Source organism: Eleutherodactylus coqui, chromosome 9 (assembly GCF_035609145.1).
Source record: "Eleutherodactylus coqui strain aEleCoq1 chromosome 9, aEleCoq1.hap1, whole genome shotgun sequence".
In the NCBI taxonomy this organism is placed as follows: Eukaryota; Metazoa; Chordata; class Amphibia; order Anura; family Eleutherodactylidae; genus Eleutherodactylus; species Eleutherodactylus coqui.
Window position 1 is genome coordinate 68,154,215 of NC_089845.1, and position 16,269 is coordinate 68,170,483.

The following is a 16,269-nucleotide window of genomic DNA, read 5'->3' on the forward strand; positions in this document are numbered from 1 at the left end:
ATGTGCCTCTCAAAGGCAGGAACTATGCTTGATGCAGCATAGTACATGCCGTATTAGTGACTGATGTCACCCATTGTGCCATCACAGCGACACGCATGGCCCACCCCGAGATGCACGCGCCTAAATAACTTCATAAACAGTTACAAAAAAAGGTGGTGTCATGGGCTCATAGAAAACTGATTACTGGTGAGTAGTCCTGTTCTTTCCCTTATGTCCATGACAGCCTATGACAGATTTAACTAGATAAATTGCCAACTTAAAGCACTATTCTACTGGCTATGTGCTGCCACGTCCGTCAGGACTGCCGGAGGACCATGTGGGGGCACTCTGCGGATACACTCACAATCGCCTTCTCTCCTGAGAGGTGTCACATGATCGATAATTCTCTATTGCAATTGACTAATGGAGTCACCCACTTCCAAAAAATGTCCAGAGACCATGAAAGCCACATTCATCTGATCCATCTGATCTGAAATTTGCTCACACAGAATCTAATGTTGAGATGAAGCATAAAAGTGCTAACTGGGATTCTAGTATGATTTGCCAGATGACTTACAAGAGCTGAATCCCAGGCGGCCTTGAGTGTTAGCTACTGAAATGAAAGCTAATCTACACAAGTTATCCCTGTAGTTTTCCTCTTCTGGAGCAAACAGGAAGTACTGCCACTTTTCTCACTACAGCCATTTATGTAGCTTGGTAAACTTTATACTTATATGGAAAGTTTTTAATGTTTCCACTTAGTGTTACTACAAGAAGAACAAAAGCTTTAGTGGAAGCTGACTGCAGTGATACATCAAACACCCCAGATGAATGTAATGAGAACAAGAATGAGACCTTGCCCCTGGAGCAGGAGTCAGAAGGAAAGATGCCTATGCAACTGTACATCAAGGATACACTGTCTACAGTAGAAACTAAAGACCCATTTACATGCAAAGATAATCTTTCAAACAACTGAAAGATTGAAAGATTTTGCGATCTATTTGCATAAAGTGTGAATGGCCATTCACACTTTATCATCTTCATTTGCATGAAAAAGGGCCTCCATGAGCTGTTTGCAGAGCCCAGCATGTGGTTAATGATCCGTTCAGCTGTGCACACAGCTGCATTGTTCTGCTCCTAGCTAACAGCAGATTACAATGTTATCTGCAAACTCCTGTGAAGGTAACAGCATGTGGTCTACTGAGAGTTAAATGTGTTTGCTTTACCTCTCAGTAGCTGAATGATGGATAAGTTCACCTTAAAATCATTGTTAAAATGAAAAGTGCACGATGCCCGTGTTTACATGTATCAATTATTGCTCATTTTCAGTCATTTGAATGAATTTTGAGTGATAATTGTTACTTGTAAATGGGCCTTAACTTGGAGGAGCAAAACGTGCATTACATCAATGCCAACAGCTGGTTTGTGGCTTATTTATTCGTATATATGTTCATTGTCTGAAAGGATGGATATATTTATGATGAATTGTGTCCTACTGTTCCACTGTTAGAAAATAGCAAGGTACTATGGGAGAGTATGGATTCTTGTATTTGTACTTAATCAGACTTTCAAGTTAATTATGGGACCTTTACTACTTAGATTTTATAAAATAAGAAGACCTCTTATTTTAACCATTGAAATAATATTAATAGTATCTTAACTTTCTAAGTTTCTACTTTTAAGTATTTTGTCGAATAAACAACTAATTTGAATTTTGATCTATTGATTATCCTGACTGCCATTATGGAACCAGGAAGTAGTTTTTCCCCAAAAATTGGGTAAATTGACTTCTACTTCATTAGGCGGGGTGGGGGTGGGGGGGTTGCCTTTCTCTGTATCAACACGGGGGAGTGGAAACAGGCTGAACTAGATGGACATTTGTCTTTTTTTCAGCCTAGCCTACTATGTTACTGATGGCGAATAGATAATAGTCCATTGGATTGGAAAATCCAAAAAAAATAAAAATACTAGCAAAACTCGAAGAAGCTGTCTTGATAAATGAAAATATTGGTACTCTCTACTCCTGATTTAGAAACCGTGCCGTACAACCAGACACACATTCCAACCCTACAGAAATATATGTCTCTTTGTTAGTCCCCAGGAGTCAACTGGCCCTTGCTGTAGTGTTTTCTCCATTACAGCATTCCAGATAATATAAATGGCTTCTTTTATCATTCCTAGAATCATGAGAAAAGGAGAGAAGGATGATTTCAAAACAGTTATATAATATTACACTAAGAGATTGCACATGGGATGATACAACCTTGGGACAAGCTAAAGCATAGGTTTTAGTATCAGCGCAAAACTGGTTTCTTATAGAAAACTTTCTGTGGGAAATAATATTCACCTTGTCTTGCCCAATGTAACCTCTGTACACCCCAAATGTACCTCATGTTCTTCTCATCTTGTTTTTATGCAATCATCACTAACAATCTTACCTCAGTTGTCCAAAGGTAGTCTTTACTTGGGTCGTTACTGAAAGTGTATGGTGAGGAAAATTAGTTTTTGTCTACTGCCACTGAAAATCACTGGCTAAGCCCAGAGGACACAGGATATAGGTAAAAGACATAGAGGTCCTAGACAGAAGCATGGAAACTATAGAGGCATCAGGCAGAAGCCCAGAGGCTATAGAGGAATCAGGCAAAAGCCCAGAAGCTATAGAGGAATCAGGCAAAATCCCGGAGGCTATAGAGGCATCAAGAAAATGCTCAGGGGTTATAGAAGCATCAGGCAAAAGCTCAGGGGGCTATAGAGGAATCAGACAAAAGCCCAGGGGCCATAGAGGAATCAGGCAAAAGCCTGGAGGCTATAGAGGCATCAGGCAAAAGCCCAGGGGCTATAGGCAAAGCTCAGAAGTCATACAGACCAGGCCAAGCTTAAAGGCCATAGGCAAAACCCAGCAACCAGAAGTGCAGAGATTATTCAGCAGTAAGCCTGAAGCAAAGAAGCTATTCAGCTGTAGGCATAAAGCAAAGAGGATATTCATCTAAAGGCCAGAAGTGTGGAGGTTATTCAGCCATAAGCGAAGCACTGAGGCTATCACCATAGGCAAAGGCCATCAGGTCCTGAGTCTGCACATTGAATGCACAGAGAGCTAATCCCTATAATTTTCAATCTTGTAGGGTTAAGGCAACAATCTTGGAGGGTTAAGCAACACAAGGAGCACTCAAACACTGAAAGGTTCTTCCACAACTGCAGAAGGATCCCATGAGGCCAGAGAAAAAGAACTTTCCTGACCCTCAGAAACAAGGGAGAACAACATCCATCACAGGGGACAAAAGGATGATTTCAGTCTTAACCAGTGGCTCTTAGTGGAGACTTGCACCGTACAGGTAATCTCTCATGCCATCAAGTTTGGGAGCGAGGCCCTGAAGCCTGTATCTTCAGAGATTGGGAGAAATCCTTGAAAGAGACGAGATAGCCAAGCAGCAGCTACCTTAGCTATTTCCAACCTGGCCCATTAACAGAATACAGGAACTGAGGAAGTGAAGGGTGTTCCCACCTTTAAAGAGATCCCAGAGGTTCCCGTTTCCTGTCTGGAGGGAGATGGATTCTCTTATAGGTGCTGCAATAAGTGGAAGGGAAAAAATATCTTGACAAACATTGGTGTTGCCTACTGTGTACTACTGACCACCAAAAAAAATTCTTGTGTTCATTATCAAAATGACAGTTAGTAGCTTTCCACTTACTTATACTATAGACATAACTGCATGGTTAGGCTCTGTTCACGTCTGCATTGTGGCTTCTGTAACAGAAGCCACAGTGGTGTGATGGATCCATCGCACAATGGATACTAGTGGCACCCAAAAACACTAATGACTTGTAGTGGAGTCTCTTGAGTTCCATCAAGGTGCAGGCTGTTTTCACTACAAGAAGTGAACTGTATGTGAAAAATATTAGAATGAAACGACATGTGCAGGTTTTTTTTTCAGCCAAACACAGGAGTGGATCAAAAAAGAAGAAATAATGTAATGAAAAGACTGAAATCTTTCTTTTGGATCTACTCTTGAGTTTAGCTCAAACACTGCTACAAAAACTACATGTATGTTCCCAGACTTACAGAAACCATATTAAACTATTCATGTTATGGTTGGGATTTAAGCAGGTAAGTGCTGTTTGTAAATAAAAAAATGTCATGAACATAGTGTTATCTTTACAAGTGCATCCAAGCTATTTTTATATTAAAAATATATAAAAATAAATAACCTTTAGTACATTTCCTCCCAGTTCCAGAAAAATCATTATATAAAATAAAACTTTAGAAAAATGTATAGATTTTAGAGAACATTATTCGAGATCTAATAGCTTTACATTTCCTTAATTTTATTGTAATCCAATAAGCCAGTGATTCCCAGGCTTTTTAGTATCAGGGAAGGACTTAATTATGTCAGTTAAAAAAAATTGTGGGTATGGCCAACTTACAAAATTTTTCCAAAACTTTTTTCCAATGCAAAAAAAAGACAACGAATTACTGAGCTTTAAGTGTTAATGCCTTCACTGACCTTCTAGTGTCTATCTGTTCAGTGCCCCCTTGGTAGCAATATGACATTTATTGCCTGCTTTACACTCTTCTATCACAGAAGGGCTCTAAAGAGGCAATGAACCACAGTTGTGCAGAATAGGGGCATTGAACAGAAAAACACTAAAGGAGCAATAAATGTCAAATGGGCACAAAATTCAGTACCATCTTAGTGCCAACTGGCCATTGATTGCCACTTTAGTGCCATTCTGTTAAGTGCCCACTGCATGCCCATGTGTCATGCATTATGTCTGTAGCATCCTGTCACAGAAGAGCACTGAAAATGTAATAATTGGTAAATGGGTATTAAAAGAGCAATGAATGGCAAATAGGCACTTGTGAGATACTAAATGCTGTAGCCATTTGCCATCTATTTAATTCTGTTCAGTACCCGATTACCCCATTTTAAGGGGTTATTCCGCCATTAAATACTAACTCCCTCTGTTAGATGGTAGGAAATATAACAAGTTGTCAATTTAAAAAAATGTTCCTGTGTCTAGATATTGTTATTGCATACTTGTTACGGCGCCTCCTGTAGTGTTTAGTGCTGGTGATAAGAAGCCCTTTATAGTGTGACTAGATAGTATTATTATTTATACCACCAGTGTTTATGGTCGCGATGTGCCACTTATAATATAATACTGAATTACATCATCACATGTATCTCACTCAAGGACCTGTGATGACATCACCGTCATGTGATCAGCAGAGGAGTTTAGAGCTCCAGTGACTCAACTGCTCGCTGGGGTGAAATTGTGGCTGGGTTGAAGAACCTGTGATGACGTCACAGTCATGTGATCAGGGGCGGAGCATGCAACTCAGTCCATGAAGGACCTGTGATGACATCACAGTCATGTGATCAGGGGTGGAGCATGTAACTCACCCACTTGATGAAGGACCTGAGATAACGTCACTGTCATGTGATCAGGGGCAGAGCATGTAACTCACTCACAGACAAGTGGTCCTAAGACTAGTAATTATTAGGAAATTATAGTACCAGTGTTCGCTACATGCACATCACACACACAGCACTGCTACATACATTGTTCATCCCATACAACAGTGATCAGAAGCAGCACTGCACTGGAGATGAAGGACCTGTGATGAAGTCACCATAATGCTCCACCCCTGATCACATGACGGTGATGCTCACCTCATGTCAATGACTTACATGCTCCGCCCCTGATCACATGACGGTGTTGTCATCAAAGATCCTGCACCCTTGTGCAGATTACAGGTGGACTGCAAACCCCCCATGGGTTCAGTTGCTATGGAATACTAACAAACACCTAGCCGGACAGCAGCTGTGTGAGTACAGGACCTCTAATGATGACACCATCACTTGATTAGGGGTGGAGCAAGTAACTCCTTCACTGGGGATGAAGGACCTTAGAATGACATCATCATCATGTGATCAAGGGCGGAGCATGTAAGCCACTTACAAACACACTCACTCACGGATGGACAGGTCGTTGTTAGTAGTTTGATGATTCTTATTAGCTGTCCTGCACAATAGCGATGTACAAGAGGATGTGAGCTACTGAGCATTTTTACCACTAGTACTGGCCGTATTAGGTAGATATTCTGATTGGGAATCAAAAGAACACCTGAGGACGCCATAGCAAGTTAGTAACAGAAAAATCCACACACAGGAGTATATTTTTATTATAATTGGAAAATTAGGTTTTGCATAATTTAACAGAGTGTGGGACAACACGTTTACTTATTGTGACTTGGCACATACTTTTGTGCTCTGCTGCTGCCAATCATCCGACACTTACAGAGGAAAAGAAAGCCTTCTCTGTGGTGCCCTATCTTGCATCTTGCCTCCTGATACATGCCAGTATGATAAAGTCATTGGGCAGATCTGTATCCCTTCTTAAGGAACAAGTTTCAAGACTGGAAGCTGTGTAGAAGGCCTCTTTCTCTTCAAATTCACGTTGAGTGGTTGTCACAGGGCAAAAAATTAAGAGTGCCCACTGCAGTCAGATTACCATGGAGCCCCTGTTGTGTGCCCATGTAACCTTGGGTGACAAATGCTGCAGTAAACCATGTGACTGAACTAGTTGTATTTATACACAAAGAATGTTTACACCTTAAACGGTCAATGAATTGCCAAAACACTTGTGCTCATGTGATAGCCCATACGGTAACAAAAGTGCAAATTGCTTTATCTAAAATGATGTTTTTGTGCTGAAAAGTCCCTGGCCACTACAGCCTCCTTTTCCCTGTAATTTGCAGAACACTGTCTGTTGTTAAATGTTTGCTGTATCTAGAAACAGAGATAACAAGCTAGAGAACAGGAAGTAAAGAAGAGTAATGATGCATGCTCCCTATAGAAATCTATGGAGAGCAGAGGGGAAAGGGAGGAGGTTGATAGAGGAGTTTTTTTTTGGATGGAGGGGGAGGGATTGAGGGGGTGGTTGTTTTTTTTTGTATTCATGATCCAGTAGACATGACATGATCTTTACCTGCAGTTTATTACTATAACACAATTTTTTTCTATTTTTCCTCAATAAAACAATTTTTAAGATAATATATTTTTATGGTGCTGCAAAGATTCATAACATTTTTACTTTTCAATCCACAGAACTGTGAAAGTGCTTATCATTTACAGAATGACATTCAGCTTTCATTGGTGACACTCTGGAGCACATAGGGCTCTTTAATCACCTTTTATTGCATCTCTTTTTGCAAGACAGAATGAACAAAAAAAAACAGCATGTTGACTCTTATTTTATACAAACACAATGAAATCCCTCCAAAAGACAGACCGTTTTTCCAGACCAGGATTTCTATTAAAGATTTTCACTTCCACCATAACTACACTGCCCACCTTCCTTGAGAAATCCGTCTAGAGGGCTACTTTTCAATGTAATCTTGGTTTGTCACCTCAAAGAGATTTTAATATATATTTATTAGTATACGTATTCATGTTTTTAACAATGGTCCATGTGTAGGATAAATAAGCATTCATTTTATTGGATGGCCCATTACAATGCAGTGATAACAAAAGTAAAAAAGACTTAGTGCCCATCCCATCCTCACCTCCTATTTATAATTTTTAATTGTAATCTTTTTTAATAATTTTTTAAAAAATTTCAGAACACTTTTTGTGACTGAATCTTTTTCTAAGTCCCAGAATGGCACTTAATTAAATATGCAATACTCTGATCACTCATATAATATACTGTCATTTAGTATTGCAGTGCATTAGGTCTTTAGTTGTAAATCTAGCAGGTAGCTTTTTATAGGCTTAGTACATGCAGGCCTCTAGGCCAGTATAAACAACCCATTGATAAACCACAATCATGTCACAGGGGAAACAATGAGAAAACATAGCCCCATCCTGTGTTAATCACTTAGATATTGCAGTCAGTTTTAATCCCAGCATCTAATGGGTTAAACTCCTTTTTTCACAGGATGAGTGTTGGGAGTTTAAGTGCCAGATAGTTGTCCCAGTGATAATCGCTCCTGTGCTTTCACACAGGAGCGATGATTGCATAGTGAATGGAGGCAGAGCAGGCAGGAGATCGCTTCCGCCCACCCACCTCCACTCATAGCAAACAAGCAGTCATTCATAGTTAATGCCTCCCCAAACTTTAATAAAGTAGGGAAAGCCACGCCGGAAGATCAGCAAGTGTTTCTGTTGCCATGCGAAGGTTGCTGGTACTCCCGGGGCGGCGGTGTGCAGGGTCCCGCGGTCGGGGCACGTCCCCCCGGCTTGTTGTCCGGCTGCCGAGGGCGTGGTTGCCGGGCCGGCATGGGCGGTGTTGCTGGTGGCGTATGCGCACGCACCTGTGAGTGCAGCTGCCGTGCACGAGCTCTCTTTTGTTGCGTTCTGTTGGGAGTTGGCTGTCTCCCTCTCTCCACCCCTGGGCGGAGGCTTTTGTTTAAAGGTCAGGCAGAGACTTGCAATTACTGCCAGTTATTTGTTTCCCTCAGTGTGCTAGCTAGTCTGCCTCTGTTGGTCTCCTGATTCTGTCATCTTGTCTGCTGTTATCTGCCAGGTTTTTCCATCTGCCTCAGCTCTGCATAGTATTGTTTGTGTTGGTGATTTACATCTGCCTTTTCTGTCGGTATTCTACCCTTTCCATCCAGGTACGCCAGCGTCCCTTTTTCGGTTTAGTGAGAGTAGGGACTGCCGCCTAGTTGCCCGCCTGGGGTTAGCCAGGAGTGGAGGCAAGTAGGCAGGGACAGGGGTTGCAGATGAGATCTATGGCACCCGGGCTGGCGTATTATGGGTAGTATACCATAACATAATAACTGGCCCTTAAAATTGCTCTCCAATGGAGGCCATGAGTACCCTCACAAGTCAGTTGCAGGATTTAGTGGTCGTGATCCAAGACCTGTCCGGTCGTATGGTGGCCCAGGAGCAGCGGGAGTTAGTGAATGTTTCTACCGTCCCTTCTATTCCTGAGCCCAAGTGTCCGATTCCTGAGGTATTTCAGGGGAGAGGAGCAAGTTTTTTGTTTTTCAGCAGGCATGTAGATTGTATTTTTGAATGCGGCCCCGCTCCTCCGGCTCAGAATCCCAGAAAGTTGGATTGATTATGTCCTTACTTTGAGGTCCCCTCCAGACATGGGCCTACTCCTTACCTGAGAGTTCGGCTTACCTGCAGTCAGTTAATTTGTTTTTTCGGGGACTTGGAGGTATTTTTGATGAACCGGACCGTGCGGGGTTGGTGGTATCTCATCTCATGTCTCTACGTCAGGGGCAGCAGTGGGTAGAGGACTATTGCTCCAAAATTAAACTGTACGCAGGTGAAACTTCTTGGAACGATAGCGCCCTTAAAGATGTGTTTTTGTTGGGTCTTTCTGATGCTGTCAAGGATCTACTCATTTCTCATCCCGCTCCCATGACACTCAATGATGCGATGGAATTGGCGGTTAAGGCTGACTGGAGGCTGAGATCTAGAAAAGAGGAACGTCAGGCCCGTAAGGCTAGGGAATCCAGTAGACCCGCTCCCACTTCTCCCATGCCTACTTCTGGTGCCAAGCCTATGGAAGTGGACCACTTAAATCCCAAAAAACAGCAACGGTTCCGGGTGATTCATCGTCTCTGCCTCTATTGTGGGAAAGCCGGACATCGTGTAGCGACCTGTCGTCAGAAGTGTCTACAACATCAGTCTGAACCGGCGGAAAACTTTAGATCCTAGGCGATTTTTGGGAGGATCGCCTAGGATCACAGGTACTCCCTAAGTTGTTGGTGCCTTGCCACTGGTTTTCCAAATTGGACTTAAGGGGGGCTTACAATTTGATTCGCATCTGAAAGGGAGATGAGTGGAAGCCCACGTTCAACACCTCGTTTGGACATTTTGAATGTCTAGTCATGCCCTTTGGACTTTGTAATGCCCCTGCTGTGTTCCAGGGGTTTCTGAATGTGGTCTTCCATGACTTGCTGGGGGTATTTTTGGTCATATATCTTGATGACATTCTGGTGTATTCCCCAGACTGGGATTCACATGTGCGGCACCTGAGGATGGTTCTGACCCGTTTGTGTGAGTACCAACTGTTTGTCAAGTTGGAGAAATGCATTTTTGGTACTAAACAAGTGCCTTTCCTTGGTTATGTGATTTCACCCACAGAGATTCAAATGGAGTCTGATAAAGTTGCAGCAATCTCCCAATGGGTCAGAACAGATAAATTTCGTGAATTTATGCCGTAAATTCATTAAGAATTATTCTGTTAATGCTCAACCCCTGACCGATCTTACCAAGAAGGGTGGCGACTTGGTAAGATGGTCGCCAGAGGCCCTAGAGGCTTTTAGTCGCCTCAAAAGGGCTGCCCCGATGCTAGTACAGCTTGACACGCGGTGACCGTTCTTTATTGAGGTCAATGCATCTGAGGTGGGGGCGGGGGCTGTATTGTCTCAGGAAGTCAGCAGGAGATCTGGGTATAGTCCATGTGCATTCTTCTCGTGGAAGTTCAGTTCGGCGGAACGTAACTACGACGTGGGTAATCATGAGTTATTGGCAATTAAGTGGTCTCTAGAAGAGTGGCGTCACCATCTTGAGGGGGTAAGGCATCCTATTACCGTGTATACTGATCATAAAAACTTGGTATATCTCACCAACGCTAAGAGACTCACAGCTTGTCAGGCCAGGTGGGCGTTGTTTTTCACCAGGTTTAACCTCGTCGTTACATATTCAAGGGGAGAAGAACGTGAAGGCAGATGCCCTCTCACAGTTTCGGTTCGCCGGAAAGTGAGACAGTTGTTCCTGAGAATATCTTGGCACCTGATGTGGTGGTGGCAGCTGTAGAATCTGATCTCGTTCCTCTTCTACAAAATGGTCAGCAGGACGCTCCCTCAGGGTTGCCGGAGGGCAGATGGTTTGTGCCAGAGACCTTGCGTCTCAGAGTCATTGAAGAGTCTCACTCATCTGTTCTCACAGGCCATCCGGGGGTTCAGGGGACTCTGGATCTTTGTACTAGACACTACTGGTGGCCAGGCATGTCTCAGGAGAGCTGCGACTTTGTTATGTGGCAGCCCTCCATCAGAGATATGTAGGGTTTTCTAAAGTCCCACTTAAATAAATGTATTACTTAGCAACCAACCTACATTAGAGACTGTTCTCTGATCTATAAAATACACAAGGATCCCAGGTTTTATCCACATTACATTGATTCAATGTGAGCCCCATGGGTAACCAAACAGACATGGGTGTGGTAGTCAAATCCCTGCCAGACTATGCCTAACAGACATCATAATGTCTGCAGCTTCTTGAGTTCTTACTCGTAACTCATCATGGCTATGTGGTAAAGGCGGCACGTAGGTTTTGTCCTTGATGTAGTTCCGCAAGACACAAATAGTTGTCAGGCGATCACAGAGAATCTATGATTGAGCATGAATGTGACTCACTGAAATGGAAAGTCTCTTTAGTGTCCCACGGAGCCACGTCCATGGTAATCAACCTCTCCGATCTGGACATGCTGGAAAATTGGTTAATTCCGAATTCAAATGTTGAAACTGATGATTACGTCTACAAGCAGGACAGTGTGCCACCCCTTGTTCACCTTCAAGTTTGTGCTTACCTCCACAACGCCTGCCCTCATTACTAGATAAGAAACAATACATTTACACTCGCAAAAAATACACGGAAGGGCCCATTGTTTCGCTGCGCAACTACACAGTTCATATTCACTGCGCTATTGCGCTGCCCCATTCACTTCAATAGTCTATTTCGCTGAGTAATTCACACCAAAATACTACATGCTGTGAATTTTTTCACATGATCGAAAGTAGCGTGAAAAAATACACACGTGAACGAACCCATTGCAATAGGTTCTATTCATTGCATAATACGCTGTGTAAATACGCTAATGTGAATGAGCTCTTAGCTTTGTCCAGAATATTTTTTCAATTGCATCATTTGTTAAACTAAAGAACTTCTTACCACTCTGCCTAAGGGTACTTTTACACGGTTGGTAGTGCCAGCGATAATCGTTCCTGTGCTTTTGCACAGGAACAAGCATTACTCAGTGAATGGAGATAGAGCAGTATCGTTCTGGTCCACCCGCCTCCATTCACAGTATTTATAAATGAACGACTGCCTGTTCATACCGGCTGATCCGCTAATTCTCCTTCGGCATTCAGTCAGTGCCTGCATTTACATTGGACGATATAATCGTTCAGATTCCTGCTAGATCAGAACAATTTATTGGACCGTGTAAAAGGGCCCTAACAAACGTACCTCAACTTATAGGTTTCAGGATACAGTAACATACAATGGTCTTTCCTGGGACTTGAAGCCAGATTCAACATACAGTATTCACAGACACTGCTGATCGGCCATACATGGGGTTGGCTATAAGATCCAGAAGGGTAGTTCTCTGGTAACACCTGTACTGTATAGGTTATGCATTTTATATAACTGCTATTGTCAAGAAACATTTGTTTTAGATTAGAGGGCAAACTTATTTTTGGTGGTTTGCTCCAGCCCCTCCACTTTTTTAAAAAGCGGAAAAGGCAGAGCCACTCACAGCCCATCTCATTAACTATAATTTACGCCAGAAACTGGTGTAAATTATAGCTGAAATCTGTGCAAATTCAGATATGGCCTTGATTTCATATTTGGCGCAGTGGCTGTCAGTTGCGTAAAACAGCTAATAGCCACCGAGAATGGGACTTTGTCCCCGAGCTCGCTTCATACACCCTGCCCGAAGGAAGGTTTTGTTATGTGATCAAGGACTGGTTAAAACATAGTCAGTGGTAATATGTAGTAATCTTAATCCATACGAATAGTATAAATGTGAAAGTAACGGTCTGTTTGTTACCTTTTCTCAGCTAAACCGCTGAATCGATTTTACTGAAATTTGGCAGGGAGATAGATTGCATATTGAGAGAGGACATAGGCTGCGTTTTATCACCAAAATTTATAGAGTTCTCTAGGGAGCACAAGATTTATTTAGTGATGCGCAGGCACAGCATCGCTCTGCTGCTGCGCTGTGCGGCGAGGTGGAGGGGAAGGGGGTGCACTTCATAAGCTATGCCTACACAAATGAGCAGACACATGAGGACAGACGTCGTTGCCACACATATGCGATTATTAAGCTGGCAGGGATACCCGGCGTTGCCTGGAATTAAAATTTGAATGAAAGACACACTAATATGGATTGAGATTTTAAATAAAATCTGTGTTGCAACTCCTGTACCACTCCCACCACATTTGTTTCAAACTGATTGTACCTCACATTGTAATTGTTGTATTGTTTTGCATTTATCCCATGCTTGAAAGAACTGCGGAATAAGTTGGCGCTATACAAATAAAGATTATTATTATTTTACCTTAACAGTATAATATTGTAAGAGCCATTATTATGACTAGAAAAGGAAAAGGAGAAAGTGTTCAAGCATTCCGATAATACAGATGGATTTGCCTTTTCAATTCAAAAGGCTGCAATTCCCTCTAAAAATAGAATTTGCAATGACGATCAATAAGGCTGAGGGGCAAACACTTAGGGTAGCAGGTGTACATTTAGAAAAAACATGTTTTTTTTATGGGCAACTGTATGTGGCGGCTCAGGTGCATACAGCCCACAAAGCTTTTATATCCTAGCAAAAGATGACAAGAACAAAAATGTAGTGCACAGAACTGTGCTGATATAGCAGATTGCAATTACATTCCTTTCACTAGTTCAACTTTTTACCTTTCAATATACAGCGTAACACAGATTAGATTTTAAAAAATACAAAATTCCACATGGGAAAAGTTGCGGGTAACAAACTAGTCTGTAATATGTCTAAGCTTATAATATCCTTTTGTGTATACCTGTCACAGCAAGCTTCTCGATGGCAAAATATATTGAAAGGTTTGTCAGATCATGACCAAATTGTACAATGTGGCAGGTTTTGGCTGTATTTTCAATGACCAGTATGTATAGCATAGCAGATGGACCTTCATGTAATGAATCAATCCAATTAAACTCTGCATTGTTGTTTAACACAGCTCATCATATCAAAAGGTGCCATCGCCAGTTTTCCATACAACTGCAGCTAAAGCCGATTAAAAAAAAAATCTTTTATATATTCTCTGTTGAATTTGGCTTTGCAACGTCTTTTACTGTAAGGGGATATTCACACACGGCATACTTACTGCAGAGCATCTTGTGACCGACCCACACATCTGAATGGGACTTGTAGAAATCCATGTGCTCGATACTAAAACAACCCCATTGTGTTCTGATGAATGGAACAGATTTTCAGTTGCAGAAATGTTTGCAATACATGTGCCACATGTGAATAAACCCTAATAGGACCGGAAAGTATCAGTATTGTGACTTCAGTATACTTTACATAAAACATTCTGGACAGAAACAGTGATTGGAAAAATGTTCTGTAGGTCAGTAAATCATCTATGTAAATATTATAACCATTATACCTGGCAATGTGATGTTCTTGGGCAGACCTTAGCAAAAATTGGATATAAATCTCTTGCGATATCTTCCAGTGACTATATTACTCATTGTAAAATATAAAAATTTAAAAAAAAAAAAAAGAACCTAGAAGTTGTCAGAAAGGAATGAAGCTTTGTATATGTGTTTGTAATGTTGATATAAGCAATTGCAATATCAGAACAAAAGGAAAATTTATTGGGGAAAACTGAACAGTTGACCTGCTCTAATACCTTGTTGTACTGCCTCTAGCGTGGATGCAAGATGGTATGGACAGGTATGGAGGCTCTAATACCCTGTTGGGTTTCCTCTAGCTCGAATTCAAGATGTGATATGGGTGGGCATGGGGACTCTAGTACCCTGTTGTGCCGCCTCTAACTTTGATGTAAGACGTGATACAGGCAGGCACGGAGGTTCTAGTACCCTGTTGGGCCTCCTCTAGCTCGAATGCAAGATGTGATCGAGGTGGGCATGAAGGCTCAAGTACCCTGTTGTGCTGCTTCTAGCTTGGATGCAAGATGTGATATAGGTGGGCATGGAGGCTCTGGTACCCTGTTGTGCTGTCTCTAGCTTGGATGCAAGATGTGATCCAGGCAGGCTTGGAAGCATACAGGTTCTACGGTATCCTGCAGCATATTGGTCCACAGTTGCTGTAACTGAGCTTCTAGATCATGCAAACTCGTAGACTGTTGGAAGTTGGCATCCCAAATGGTTCCCTACATGTTTTACTGGCAATAAATCTAGCGACCAGGCCAGCCACGGAAGTTTGGCAATTTTGTCGAGGCATTCCTGTGACACCCTTGTGTGTGCTGCTGCTTATTATCCAGCTGGAAAATGTCTCTTGGAAGCCCTGCTATGAGAGGCAACATGTGGCTGCAGGATGTCCTGAACATATTGTGGAGCGGTCATTGTCCCTCATACCGCTAGAGGTGATAGACTGTCATGTATGTTGGCATCCCCAATGACTAGCACCCCAGCAGTGGGGGCAGTGTGCAGCTCCACAGTAAAGGCAGGATTGCGGTGCTCACCTCTAGGTCTTCATAGACGAACATTGCCGTCACTGCCTAAACAAAACCTGGATTTGTCACTGAAGACAATCCGGTTCCACTCCATAGCAGTCCAGTTTTGTTGTTCACCACACCACTGCAAACGGAGGCGACAGTGGGTGGGTGTCAAAGGTAGTACACTTAATGGACGACGGGAGACCAAATGTCCTTCAGCCAAGCGCCTGGAAATGGTTTGGACAAAAGCAGGGTCTGTAAAGATGGTCCCATTTGTCTCTGGATGGCAGACAATGAAACAGTTTGAGCTGCTCGTGCGATAATCAGGCAATCCTCTCTACTGGTGGTCTGTCGAGGGCATCCTGAAACCGGTCACCTAGATTGTGTGCCCCAACACATCCACTGGTCCCAACATCCTCTCTCAAATTCTTAACTGGTCGAAATGTCTTCGATTGCATCGTAGAGGCATGTCTAATGGTCATGCGGGGACATAATATATTACTTTGATAGATTGGTCTTTCATGGATGCAGCGATGCTAAATATGCTTTTAGGGTTTTTTTTTTATTATAGATCTTTTTATAATACATGGCAAAAGTGCTTTTTTAAACTTTTATTACCTTTTAGTTATTGTTCAATAATGAAACTTTTTAAAACAGATTTTAAAATTTTTTTTAATCCCCATAAGGGACATGAACTTACAATAGTTTGATCGCTCCTCTACTATAGTATTATATTATACCATGATCAAGGCATGACAATTTGCAATCGCAGCCCAGTGACATTTCAGAAGGCCCCCTGCCTTCCGTTTAGGACCCCTGAACTCCTACCAGAATTGGCAGCGGCATTTCAAGGGTCAACAGCTGCGATTAGCGGTGG